We start from the raw sequence: 13,915 nt of genomic DNA, 5'->3' as shown, positions 1-13,915 counted from the left end.
CGCCGGAGCGGAGCCACCGCGAGTGCCCCCGTGCCGCCCGGCCGGCTGCAGCGGAGGGAACCGGAGCAGCCGGGCGGCCGGGGTCGGGCCGACAACGACGCGGAGGAAGCCCCCACCGAGGCCCCTGGGGACCGCGCCTGCTGCCGGATTGCGCTCCGCGCCCCTCTTGCGGGTAAGCCAGGGTTCCGCTCACCCGCGCCCCCTGCGCCTCGGCCCGGGGGATGGGGAAGGACACGGGTGTTCCGGGAGTGTCCGCTTGAGATAGTGGCGGCGGGAGAGGCCGGGCGCCGAGACCCTGCTGGGACAGCCCTCCTAATGCACCGGCCGCACCTGCAGGAGGACCTCGGAGCCCGGAAAAGTGCCCCTAGGGCATCGTGTCGGCCACGCCGCGTGGCCTGGATTCCGCGCTCCGGCACTCCGAGGTGACAGTGAGGCGACCTTCAAAGAGCCTGGAGCTGAGCCAGGCCAGAGCGCGGGCAGCACCCCGATTCCCACTCACCCGCAAAACTTGATGAAAATGACATCATCTGAGCGTGTCAGAGAGCAGAAGGATGCCTTTTAAAGCCTCCCTTTGCATCCTCAGAGTTAACAAGTTTACTTTGTCACTTTCTTGACTTGATTTTTAAAGCTCTTTTCTAGTCTCCAAGGTCAACCTCTTGCAGATAAAAACAAATATAATGAACTGTATCGTTTCTTCTTTTGTAAAGTTGTGTTTCAGGAAAGATGTTAGAAGTTGACCGGCTCTTGAGGCTGACGCTGGGTGCCTCCTCTCCGTTAAGCTTCCCTGTTTTAGAACCCTTGGCTGCACTTGTTCAGACACTGAAATTAGCGTCCGCTTTGAGAGCCTTCAAAGTATTCGTCGTTGGGCCGCTGATATATATATATTTTTTCTGATATGCTTCACTATAACTTTATTTGCTTCAAGTGTGTAAACCTTGTCAATACTATCTGTGAGTGTGTATTGGGGACTGGTAATCTTTTCTGGAGGGTCTTTTGTTTATCTGGAAGCGGAGTGGAGGTTACCATAGGGAAACAGTCTAGTTCCAGGGTCCTTTCCAATTTCCAACTACAAGAGCAGCAAAGAGGAAGGTGCTCAGACTGAGCTCTGATTAGCCCTGGAGCCAGTCTGCACTGGGGAGGGTCTTCCCAGTGATTGAGTGAAGGGACAGCAGGCTGGGAGCTTGACTGGTAGGTTTGGAGAGTTGGACCTGGAGTGACAGATGGCGCCTTCCCTTTTGTCTCTCGGTTTGGAATGGTCATACTCGGTTGCTCTTTGATCTTTGACCTCAGCTTTGTCGCAGAGGTTCCCAGGCCAGTGTAGTCTAAGCCAGCTGGAGAGCTGAGCCGGGCCCTGGGGGATGCTGAATCGGGTTAAAGCCCTTGTCTCAGGGCTGCGAGTTTGGCAACAGTTGGATTTCAGCTTGGCCCCAGCACCAGCCGTTTCCTGTTTGATGCCCCAGGGACCAGTTTCCCATCCCCAGTGCTCGGTTGAGGGTGTCTCCACTCTGGCTGTGTTGCTTCTCCTTCTCTTTGGTCTTGGAGTGGGAAACTTGGACTGAAATTCCAACTCTTCTCTATTAGCTGTGTGACCTTACTTAACCTCTCTGTCCTGCTCTTCCCCTCTCTGGGAGACAATGTTTTAAATGGAAGTGTCTGTCTGTAAAAGTTTGACTGAATAACATGGGAGAGTTTTCAGGTCTCATTCCAACATGATTGGGTTTGTAATTTGGTAACCTTTTTGAGCCCCAACAGGGATAATAAAGCATATAATAGTAATTGTTGTTTTATAGGTTTATTATGAGGGTTAAATCAGGTAATATAGAAGAGCTTTGGGCCGGGTGTGGTGACTCACACGTGTATTCCCAGCACTTTGGGAGGCTGAGGCAGGTGGATCACTTAAGGTCAGGAGTTCGAGACCAGCCAGGCCAACATGGTGAAACCCCGTCTCTACTAAAATACAAAATTAGCTGGGCATGATGATGGGCACCTGTAATCCCAGCTACTCAGGAGGGTGAGGCAGGAGAATAGCTTGAATCTGGGAGGCAGAGGTTTCATTGAGCCAAGATCGCATCACTGCACTTCAGCCAGGGCGACAGAGCAAGACCCTATCTCAAAACAAAACAAAAAACATAAAATAAAAGGGCTTTCAAAATAATAGAGCACTATTCACATTGAATGGAGTTCTTAAACTTTCACTTTCCAAATTAACAACACCTTAAGTTTTGCTGTCTTAAGTAAACTTTGTTCCTGTCCTTGCATTTTTTTGTCTTTTGTTTTTTTTTTTTTTTTTTATTCTTTGAGACGGAGTGTTGCTCTGTCACCCAGGCTAGAGTGCAGTGGTGCGATCTTGGCTCACTGTGGCCTGCACCTCCCCGATTCAAGTGATTCTTTAGCCTCAGCCTCCTAAGTAGCTAGGATTACAGGCACCTGCCACCATGCCCAGCTAATTTTTGTATTTTTAGTAGAGACGGGGTTTCACCATATTGGCCAGGCTGGTCTCAAACTCTTGGCCTCGAGGGATCTGCTGGCCATGACTTCCCAAAGTGCTGGGATTACAGGCGTGAGCCACCACTTCCAGTCCCTGTCGTTGCATTCTGAGTCCCTGCCTCTGACCTTGTATATAGTAGGCCTCTGTAATTGTTTGATGATTCTTGAATTAACCATCTGGGCTCCCCATCTTGACTTCATGCTCGCAAGGTAGAAAACAGACCTTGGGCATTCTCTTCTTCATCAGCGGTCAGAGTTTTTATAGATGTGATTGTTCTGTTGCACCATATAGCTCATAAGAGAGCCAAGGAGAGTAAGCAGATAGGTGGCCAGTTTTTCTACAAGGGACAGTTCTTTTTTTACCCTTTGGGGCTTAAGTAAGAAAGGCATTGGAGGACGAACAGTCATTTAAACTCACTGAGGGTTGCAGATTTTCAGTAAAGCCTTTTGTGCATTCCAGTTTAACACTGTATGGTTGGAAAGTTTGATAAACTTGAAAGTAAAGTGACCATGAGAAAATGGACTCTGATCACCGGCTGTGGTGGCTCACGCCTGTAATTCTAGCACTTTGGGAGGCCTAGGCAGGTGGATTGCCTGAGCTCAGGAGTTCAAGACCAGCCTGGGCGACACGATGAAGCCCTGTCTCTACTAAAATACCAAAAATTAGCCGGGCATGGTGGCATGTGTCTGTAATCCCAGCTACATGGGAGGCTGAGGCAGGAGAACTGCTCGAACTGGGAGGTGGAGGTTGCAGTGGGCCGAGATTGCGCCATTGCACTCCAGCCTGGGCGACAGAGTGAGACTGTCTCAAAAACAAAACAGAAAAAGAGAAAATGGACTCTGATTTATTTAACTCATCTATATTTGGCATGCACTGTGATTTTTGTAGGAGAAGACAAGAGGATGCTGTTTTTAAAAGATGGAGATAGAACCCAAGGGCTTATGTGGGTTCTTAGGTTTTATTTTATTCTTGGATAGAGATACACTGTTGTTAGACAGAGATACACTGTTGAATGAATGGGTCTTCTGGCTTCTCACCTCCTTTTCCCCCCTTCTTTTCAAACAAATGTTCCCTATTCTGACTTGTCTTCTTAGATGTATCTAAATGGAGGCCACTTGCAGTGTTGAAAAGTGCAAAGTTTTAGTGAAGAGACAGTAAATAATTACATATGCATAAAACTGGATGTCTCCTGAGTTACATAGAATACCAATGATGTTTAGCTGCTTAAAGGCTTTGATAGGCATTTTATGAAAGGCTGTGTAGTATTATTCATTATAGTGAGAAATTTATTTAATTATTATTGTTAATAGCGCACCTGAGGTGGAACAGGGTGGAATTGGGTGGGAGGGGAGCTCTTGAAATCCTTGTTTGGACTTCTTTTTTTGTTTTCAAAATTTATTATTTTTATTTTACAGTACTGTTCCTTGCAGAGCAGGGCTAACTCATAGGCAGTGTGCTTATAGACAGCCTGTTTGGACTTCCTTAAACTTTTTTTTTTTTTTTTTAAATAGAGACAGGTTCTTGCTATGTAATAGGTCTGAAGCTGGGAATAGCCCTTCCTAGAATGCTGAGGTGGGAGGATCACTTGAGCCCAGGAGTTCGAGACCAGCCTGGGCAACATAGTGAGACCTCATTGTTACAAAAAAAAAAAAAGAAAAGAAAAAAGAAAAAGAAAAGAAAAAAAGAAAAAATTAGCCAGGTGTGGTGATGTGCACCTGTAGTTCCAGCTACTAGGGAGGCTGTGGTGGGAGAATCTTGAGCCCAGGAGGTTGAGGCTGCAGTGAGCCATTATTGCACCATTGTACTCTAGCCTAGGTGACAGTGAGACCCCACCAAAAAAAAAAAAAAAAAAAAAAATTGCTGTCTGATTCAAAAAGTGCTCTTAAGGAAAATGTATCTTGTTTTCCCTGAGGTTCTGGGGACTCCCCGGCATAAGCACATGTGCCCCAGTTTGGGAATCGTGGAGCTGGATTATTTCTAGGGTCTCTTCTAGTTCCAGGACATTCAGAAGCAGAGGATAATCTATCCAGAGGAAATGGATTTTGTACTAACATCGACAAGGATGCTCCATCACAGTATAAGTTATCCACATTTGAATGTTAAATAAGACCATGCTGTGGGTACTCAGGTGACTTTAAAAATCTTTTTTATTTTCTTTTAAGAAGTAGGTGAAAATAACTGAACATGTGGACTAAGTGGCTTGACATTTTCTGAAAAGTATCTCTTTAGCATACTATTCAGAGCACTTACTGCATTCCTCCTTAATGACTAGAATTAGTTACTAGATAACATGATTATGTTGATTAAAAGATGTCACTGTCTACTAATTTATGTCAATACAAATGAACTATTAGCAAATCCTATCTTCCATTACATAGATGCAGGTTGATTTATGTCACTTAAAAAAATGCATATGAATGACCGAGCATGGTGGCTCATGCCTATAATCCCAGCACTTTGGGAGGCTGAGGCGGGTGGATCGCGAGGTCAGGAGATCGAGACCATCCTGGTCAACATGGTGAATCCCCATCTCTATTAAAAATACAAAAATTAGCCAGGCGTGGTGGTGGACGCCTGTAATCCCAGCTACTCGGGAGGCTGAGGAAGGAGAATCGCTTGAACCCGGGAAGGGGAGGTTGCATTGAGCCAAGATTGCACCACTGCACTCCAGCCTGGCAACAGAGAAAAACTCCCTCTCAAAAACAAATAAATAAAAATAAAAATAAGAGGCATTCAAATAGTTGTGAAGCAGTGTCTTCACAACTATTGGTGTTGATTTGCATTTCTCTAGTGATTAGGGTGATTAGGATGTGAAGCATCTCTCCATGTGCTTATTGATCATTTGTATATCTTTTTGGAGAAATGGCTATTCAAGCCGGGCGTGGTGGTTCACATCTGTAATCCCAGCACTTTGGGAGGCCAAGNAAAAAAAAAAAAAAAAAAAAAAAAAAAAAAAAAGAAAGAAAGGAGGGAGGGAGGGAGGGAAGAAGGAAGGAAAGAAGCATATTAATTAGAATAGGGATATAGGATCTCACTTTTTTTTTGTCTCTTTCCAGGATTACAGAGATAAAACATGTATGCATATGGAGAACCATGGGATTTTAGAAGTTGTCCATCAGTTTCTCTGGTTGTTTTGGTACAATAAAAAAATTCTTTTTTTATGGATAGAATCTCTGTTTGTTGCCTGGGGTGAAGTGCAGTGGCATGATCATAGCTCACTGTAACCTTGAACTCCTGGATGCAAGCCATCTTCCTGCTTTGGCTTCCCGAGTAGCATGCGTGCTGCCACACCTGGCTGATTTTCTTTTCTTTTCTTAAATTTTTTTGTAGAGAGGAGGTCTTGCTATGTTGCCCAGGCTGCCCTGACCTCAAGCGGTCTTTCTGCCTGGCCTCCCAAAGTACGGGGATTACAAGCATGAGCCACTGTACCTGGCTAGGCAATTCTTTAACATAAACAACATGTGCTGTGGGTCTGGATTTTTTTTATGCTAACATTCTGTAAGCTCTCCGTTTTTAAGTTTTGCAAAATGTGGAACAGATATGATACAACCTACTCTAGATACACAGCCTCTAATGTAGGCTGCCTCCTTTTCTTATAGGTTTCTATCAAATAATTTCCAGCTTGAGATTTGAGATGTGACCAAAGATAAAATGTCTCCCTATAATGTTAGAAGTGGTTTGGCTTCACCTGTATTATTGAGTAAGGAATTTGGACCTTGGGGAGCAGGTAAACAATGAGAGCAGAAACTACCCTTGAATTTATGTTTGTCTGAGGACCATTGGGAAATATTTCTTGGAGAGTGGGGAAGACAAATTCCTTTGACCTCCAGAAGAATTGATTGTCCTCAGTGTGATGAGAAAGTCAGGCAGAGAGTGACTGAAGACAGCTCAGCTGTTCATGCCAAAGGGACTGATGGTCCAGATTCATGGTGGAACCAGGTGGCCCTGTTCTGGCTGGAGAACAGCAGTGGGAAGAGGACAGTGCTCACGAGAGGGAGATCCTGTCTCAGTTTCTGCCTGACTTTTGGTTGCTGCTGTGTTCTGTGGAACAAATATTTTATATCATGTTGCATTACCATCTAAGGTTGACAAGTTAACTAGAACCTTTAATTTCTTACACATTGAACCTTTAATTATCTTAGCTCCATTAATGTTACTTACATATACCACTTGTACTGCCAGTAACACCTTGTAGATAACCACTCTTACGACCACTATTACCATAGGATGATTGTGTCTGTTTTGGACTTCATGTAAACGGAGTCATATAGTGTGTACTTTTGTGTCTGGTCTTGCTCAATGTTTTGTCTGCAATGTTCATCCGTTTGTTGCATATACTAGTGCTTCATTCCTTTTTAGTGTGGAATAGGATTCCATTTTATGGTTATATCATGATTTGTTCATGCATTTACCTGTTGATGGACATTTGGTTTTTTTCCAGTGGGGACTATCATGGATAAAACTGCTATGAACTAAGTATATTAAAGTACTTGTTTCTATCGGGGATATGCCCAGGAGTAGATCATTGGGTCCTAAGACATATGTTTGGCTTTAGTAAAAGTTAAGTTTTCCAAGTGTTCATTCTTCTTTGGATTTGGTATATGAGACTTCCGGAAGAACAAGGGTAACTCAGTAAAACAGTATGCTACATCTTGTGATTCTGAATACAGGGCCCCCATAGTAAACTTGGTTTGCCTGTTGGACTTCCAGTTAGGGAGTTTGGTAATCTGATATCTTAAGAGTTCTAGCAAGACAGTTATAGTATCAAGGAGCAGTTTTTATTTAGTGGGAGATCCAGAGGTGTGGACCTTACCTGCACTGCAGGATTTCAAACCTAGGAAGAAAATTGGAGGTTTACTTAAACTAACGGGACAGATTCTTATCATGTTACGAAGTTGGAATTGGCAAGCTTTATACTGGAGAATTAAAAATGCAAAACAAACAAAAAACCAAACCTATGATTCAGGAATAGCATTATAATGATTTAGAGGAAAGGTGGGGAGGAAGAAAATGAGCAATTTGTTTTGTGTATGACTCACTGGTGCTGTGTCTCTGAGTATAACATTTGGGTGCAGCATTTCCGAGACAATTGGTTTACTGGCTTTCATAGTGGAGAATAAAAGAGTGTCACCTAGACAGTGAGCATTTCATTTCAACCTTTGCATCTAGAATATGTTTTAAATAAAATGCAGAATACTATGGGAATTGTACAGTTGTACAATTGATTTATGTACCTGAGTGGGATGTAGCTTTGTTTTCATTCATTAGTTAAAAAGTAAAAACCTTCAGATTTAACAGTGTAGATACAATGCGGCACACCATTGATGTGTTTGAAGCCATGTCTTTTTTTTCCGTGTAAGATTGGTGCTTAGGTGTGTGGAACCCAGCAACTCCTGTTTATGACAGGCAGCTTTGGAATCATTACGTTATATGATAACTTCATACAGTTATTATTTGTTTGAAACAGAGTCTCGCTCTGTTGCCCAGGCTGAAGTGCAGTGGCACAATCTTGGCTCACTGCAGGCTCCGTATTCCAGGTTCAAGCAGTTCTCCTGCCTCAGCCTCCTAAGTAGCTGGGATTACAGGTGTGTGCCACTACACCTGGCTAAGTTTTGTATTTTTAGTAGAGGCGGAGTTTCACCATGTTGGCCGGGCTGGTCTCGAACCCCTGATGTCAGCTTATCCACCCACCTTGGCCTCACAAAGTGCTGGGATTACAGGTGTGAGCCACCATGCCTGGCCTTCATACAGTTATTAAGAGGATTATGTGAACTTATACATATGTTTGGCTGAGAGGACGCATTTGTGTTAGCCATAATTATTGTTTTTACTGAACTCCTTATGATCCATTCATCCAAAAATAGTTTGGAGCAGGTATTCTGTGCCACACCTCAAGGGTGGGGTGTACACTGGACTTCATCTGTATGACAGTAACAGGAATAGCCCCCATGGCCTAAAGCATTGATATGAGCTATGGTTTTTGCTCACTTGACAACTACCTTCCCTGCTTTGACTTTGAGGAGAAAGGGTTAATTTTGCAGTGGTCCCAAGGCATTAGAAGAATCCCTTTGGATTTGAATATCAAGACATTCCAAAGATCTCTTGTGGGAGAAACATAGTTTGGTGATATATATTTGGGAAAACATCTTTCTATTTGAGAAGACAAGCAGATTGTTATTATTACAGCAGCGGATAAAAGGTGTGACAGGCAAATCATTGGCAAAATAGACTAAAATGTTGACTAGTGCAGTAGATGTTTTATACTGTATTTGAAAGATAGGAAAGCAGTTAGTCTTGTTAAATTACTGACCGGGTGTAGCACCTCACGCCTGTAATGCCAGCACTTTGGGAGGCCAGGGCGGGTGGATTGCTTGAGCCCAGGAGTTGGAGACCAGCCTGGGCAATATGGTGAAACCCCATCTCTACAAAAAGTACTAAAATTAGCTGGGCATGGTGGTGTGCCCCAGTAGTCCCAGCTATCCGGGAAGTTGAAACAGAAGGATCGCTTGAGCCCGGGAGGCAGAGGTTGCAGTGAGCCGTGATTACACCATTGCACTCTGGCCTAGGCAACGGAAGGAGACCCTGTCAAAAACAAAAAACAAAAAACAAAAAACTTTAGTACAAGATGAATGTTTTCACAACAATTGAGTGTTAACTTGCAAAACTTTTAGCTGGGCTAAGTCTCTTGATGTTATAGTACAAGTGATACTCATGGAAAGGAATAAAGAAAATAAATATTGCTGGCTGGGCGTAGTGGCTCATGCCTGTAATCCCAGCACTTTGGGAGGCTGAGGTGGGCAGATCACGAGGTCTGGAGATCGAGACCATCCTGGCTAACATCGTGAAACCCCGACTCCACTAAAAAGACAAAAAACTAGCCGGGCATGGTGGCGGGCGCCTGTAGTCCCAGCTACTCGGGAGGCTGAGGCAGAAGAATGGGTGAATCCAGGAGGCGGAGCTTGCAGTGATCCGAGATTGTGCCACTGCATTCCAGCCTGGGCGACAAAGCGAGACTCCATCTCAAAAAATATATATATATATGTAACAAACCTGCACGTTGTGCACATGTACCCTAGAACTTAAAGTATAATAAAAAAATAAAAAAATAAAAAAAATTAAAAAAAAAGAAAATATTCCTGGGAGTTTGGCTATCTTATAATCTAGTTTTTGTTCTTTACAGTGTACTGAATTCTCTGGCAGAAGGCAGCATGGCAGATTGATCATCACAACCAAGTTTGAGAATTTCCCTCACAAATTCAAGTTGCATCCACATTTGGTCACTAGGGTGGAAAGGGAAGCAGTTTGTAGATTTTCCAAAGAGAAGACCCATGGCAGGGTTGGGTGGCATTAGGAGTGGTGGCTGGCTTTACCTTGGTAAACACGTCCTAGACCAGTATGTGATCCGAGGCCTTATCTTACCTCCATGGTGACTGAGACCCAGATGGAAGCCCTGGCTGTACTCAAGGTGAGAGAGGGTGGGGGTTAGTGAGTGATAGTGTGGGTAGATGTTTAGGAGGTAAGCCTTGCTTGTTGAAGAGAGAGTGGTAGGGTAAGGGGCGGGGGGCAGAGTGAAGGATAAGGCTGAGGTTTCTGAGTTGGACTACCATTAATCAGTTGTTCCAGTGGTAAGGACTTGGAGGGTCTTGTTTTGAATGTGCGGAGTTTGATGTGCTTGTGAAGTTTATATTTTTTTTGAGATGGAATCTTGCTCCGTCACCCAGGCTGGAGTGCAGCGGCACAATCTCAGCTCATTGCAACTTCTATCTCCCAGGTTCAAGCAATTCTCCTGTCTCAGCCTCCCAAGTATCTGGGGATCACAGGTGACCACCACCACGCCTGGCTAATTTTTGTATTTTTAGTAGGGATGGGGTTTTGCCATGTTGGCCAGGCTGGTCTTGAATTCCTGACCTCGGGTGATGCGCCCACCTTGGCTCCCCAAAGTGCTGGGATTATAGGTGTGAGCCACCGTGACTGGCCACTCCTGAGATTTCTAAGTGGAGATGTTTAGGGCAGTGGGACATCTGGGCCTGACACTTCGAAGAGGGATAGGAGTTTGAGGCAAGGGTTTGGGGACCATTCCTGTGTAGACAGTAGTGATATCCATGTGTAGGAGAACTCACAGAGGGGTAGTGACTAGAGATTGGGAGAAGACCAGTAGTGCTGTGGGAGGGGGTGTTCTTTTGGTGAAGGGTAGGGTTCACAGGGTCACTCTGCTGTGAGAGGCCAAGTGAGATAAAAGCTAAAATGTCTTTTGGGGTTGTTTATACGTAGTAGGTATGCAGATATTTCTAGTTGTATCATTTGGTTCTTTTTCAGAAGAGATGCTGGCTTAGCTTTGTAAACATCGCAGTTGTATAAAATTATTTATGATAGTCCTTAAAATACCGTAATTATCTTCGAAGTTTTGTAATTTTGCTGCGTTTCACTTATGGCAGCAATAGCATTGGTATTTTAAATCAAAACAGAACACTGTCAAGGGTTACACAACTTATTCGTGATTCTAACAAGATATAAAGCACCATGTTTTTGTGTGTAACTATTTAACAGCAGATGAAGTTAATGATTGCCCACTTTCAGCTAATCATATGATTGCTATTGAAATAAATACTTGCTAGACAGGGATAGAATCTAGTAATTTGTTAGCTTCAGTACTTCATGCTTGCATACACACCCATGCTATTGTGTTAACCAAGCCTGAGTTTTGAAATGTGGCGTTCTTTGTCTTTTTCTGGTGAATAAACCCCATGTGTCTTACCGTAGGCATTTGACTCTTCCTGGCTGTCAGGATGTGTTGCCCTGGACTGAGAGTGAGAGATCCCAGATTTTTCAGCTTCTTTTCCAATTGCTGTGGATACCACATCAGTGCCAACATGAGTCCCCTCTTGTTACTTTCTGCTAGGCTTCCCCTTAGAAGCTGAAATTCTTTCTCGTCTTGATGCTAAGGTGCAGTTTCTCAAAATGCTAGAGAGCTTTTAAAAGTATACTGTGATGGGAATTAGTTTCAAAAGATTATACCAGAGGGGGTTAAAACTTCCCAACCTTGTAAAAACCTCACTTCTTTGTTTACATCCTCCCTACCCCCCTTTCTGCTGTGCTTGGTTTCCTCCTAGCAATATGCCTTGGACAGTCTTCCTGTCAGGCATAACTTCCCAGATCAGGGCTCCTGGAGGCGCCTGTACCTCGTACCTGGCAACGAGGCACGCTGGGGCACGCTGGCCTTTTGTTGTGGTGTAGAAAATTTTTCATTTGGAATTCCATTTTAAAATAGATATAATGTGATTTTATCTTCTTACATTAATTTTGATAAGTTGTGTATTTTAAGGGCTTTATCCACTTTAAGCTGCTGAATTAATTGGCCCAATTATTACTCTTTCAATGTCCATAAGATCTGTAGTGATGTCCCCATCTTTTATTTCTGGTATTTGCCTTTCATGTTAAGAATGTGTCCGTTCAAAGGGAGAGGGAAAGGAAAAAAGAAGAATGTGTGTGTTCAAAGGAACTGCTGGAACAGAGTAACTTAGCTCAAGAAAATGGGAGGGGGTGGTTTCTGGAAGGGGAGAATGAAAGCAGTGGAGGAAATAAAGCATGAATGTGGGGGAGGGCGGGGGCGAGGACTGCTTCTCTTGCTGGCCGCCTTCTCTCTCTAGAGAAGCTGCTGGAGAAGGAGCAGTCACGTGGGTGGTGAGCTCATTAGGCTGGGGACACCAGCTGTGCTATTATTAGGGCTTTTAAAGTCCGTGGCAGATGTTCTTAGGCGGAGTTCCAGCCTTGTTCACTTCCCACATATGGCATGATACAGTACACAGAAAAAAGAGGGACTCTTTAACAAATAGCTTTTCCATGAAGCACATCACTATTTTTTTCCCGTGAACTTTTTTCTTTTCTTTCTTCCTCTGTCTCTGTTTCTCTCTCCGCTGTTTGTTCTTTATCTTCTTTCTCCCTTTCTTTCTCTTTCTCCCTCTCTTTCTTGCTCTCCTCTTTCTATTTTTCTGTATTCTCATTCTCCCTGTCTCTCCCTCCGTCCCTCCCTTCTATACCTCCTTCTTTTATCCTTTGAGGCCCTTTTTATTTAATCCTTTGTGGAACTAGAAGAGGACTCAGAGGCACATGAAGAAAGTTTGCCAATTTTAGATTAAAAGTGAGCCTTAGCATTGCATGGAAGGTATAAGAAATGTGGGTAAGTCTCAGGGTGATCATATACTAGAGATTTTTTTTGACGAGAGCCTGTTTTGAATTGCGTGGTTAGCTTGCTGTCCTCTTCACTCTTCTGGCACAGTGGTTGTTTTTATACAGGACCACTTTTACCCCAATTGACTGATAAGCTAGCCAGGGCACTGATTATTTTTACATACCAATTTGTGTGTTGTTTGTTTGGCTAATCACTTCTTCTGCAGCTGTTGTCCTGGGTCTCAGTGATCAAGTGATCAAAGAGATCAGTGATCCAGTGACCTATCTTTTTTTTTCTTTTCTTTTTTTTTTTTTTTGAGACAGAGTCTAACTGTGTTGCCCAGGATGGAGTGCAGTGGTGTGATCTCAGCTCACTGCACCCTCTGCCTCCCAGGTTTAAGCAATTCTCCTGCCTCAGCCTCCCGTACAGGCGTGTGCCACCATGCCCGGCTAATTTTTGTATTTTTAGTAGAGATGGAGTTTCACCATGTTGGCCAGGCTGGTCTCGAAATCCCGACCTCAGGTGATCTGCCTGCCTTGGCCTCCCAAAGTGCTGGGATTACATGTGTGAGCCACCGCTCCTGGCCAGTGATCAACTTTTGTCAGTAAGCTTCCATGTGTAGACCCTCTGTCTCCCCTCATGTTTATAGTAACCCATGGCTTGGCTTGGAGTTACAGGGTATAATCATTATCAAATTTACTTAAATAACTGCTCTGGTAGAGTGACTTTCTACAGGAAATGGGCCCTTATGTGAATATAACCTCAATGTATACTCTTCAATAAAATCTCAGAATGGTGCAACCTTCATTATAGATGTTTCCTACTGTTTATTTCAAATTTCTGATATTTTGATATATTTACACTAATTTTATAGCTAAGCACAAAATTAATTACCTCATCATATTTTTATTTCAAAAATAATGAGATAATATGTGCATACATTAGTGGCATATCTTACTCTAATAATGGCCACAACTGTCAGACGTACATTTTTAGAAAAGCTTTTATAATCCAGGCATTTTTCTTCAAAATAAAGTAAATATATCTATTTTAGAAAAGTATTTTTGTATTTTAAACATTATTTAGTTGTAGAAAATATTTTTTAAAAAACCCCAAACCTAAACTATACAGTGAGGCCAGTATGAGAATAGAGGTACTGAAATGGGTAACTAATTATTTATTAATGTGTTTATTTCGGCCGGGCGCGGTGGCTCAAGCCTGTAATCCCAGCACTTTGGGAGGCCGAGACGGGCGGATCA

General features: G+C 43.5%; 1 protein-coding gene across 1 annotated transcript in view; it reads left to right on the top strand.

The window, feature by feature from the left end:
- Nucleotides 1-13,915, top strand: part of TRAK1 (trafficking kinesin protein 1) — a 215,195-nt gene continuing 201,280 nt past the window's right edge. The window contains exon 1 of the mRNA XM_017876387.1: nt 1-172. The gene's annotated coding sequence lies outside the window, so the exon portion shown is untranslated. The remainder of the gene's footprint in view (nt 173-13,915) is intronic.

Source organism: Rhinopithecus bieti, unplaced genomic scaffold (assembly GCF_001698545.2).
Source record: "Rhinopithecus bieti isolate Rb0 unplaced genomic scaffold, ASM169854v2 scaffold_9581, whole genome shotgun sequence".
NCBI classification, from domain to species: Eukaryota; Metazoa; Chordata; class Mammalia; order Primates; family Cercopithecidae; genus Rhinopithecus; species Rhinopithecus bieti.
Note: the sequence above shows the minus strand (reverse complement) of the source record. Positions and strands in the feature narration are given on the sequence as shown.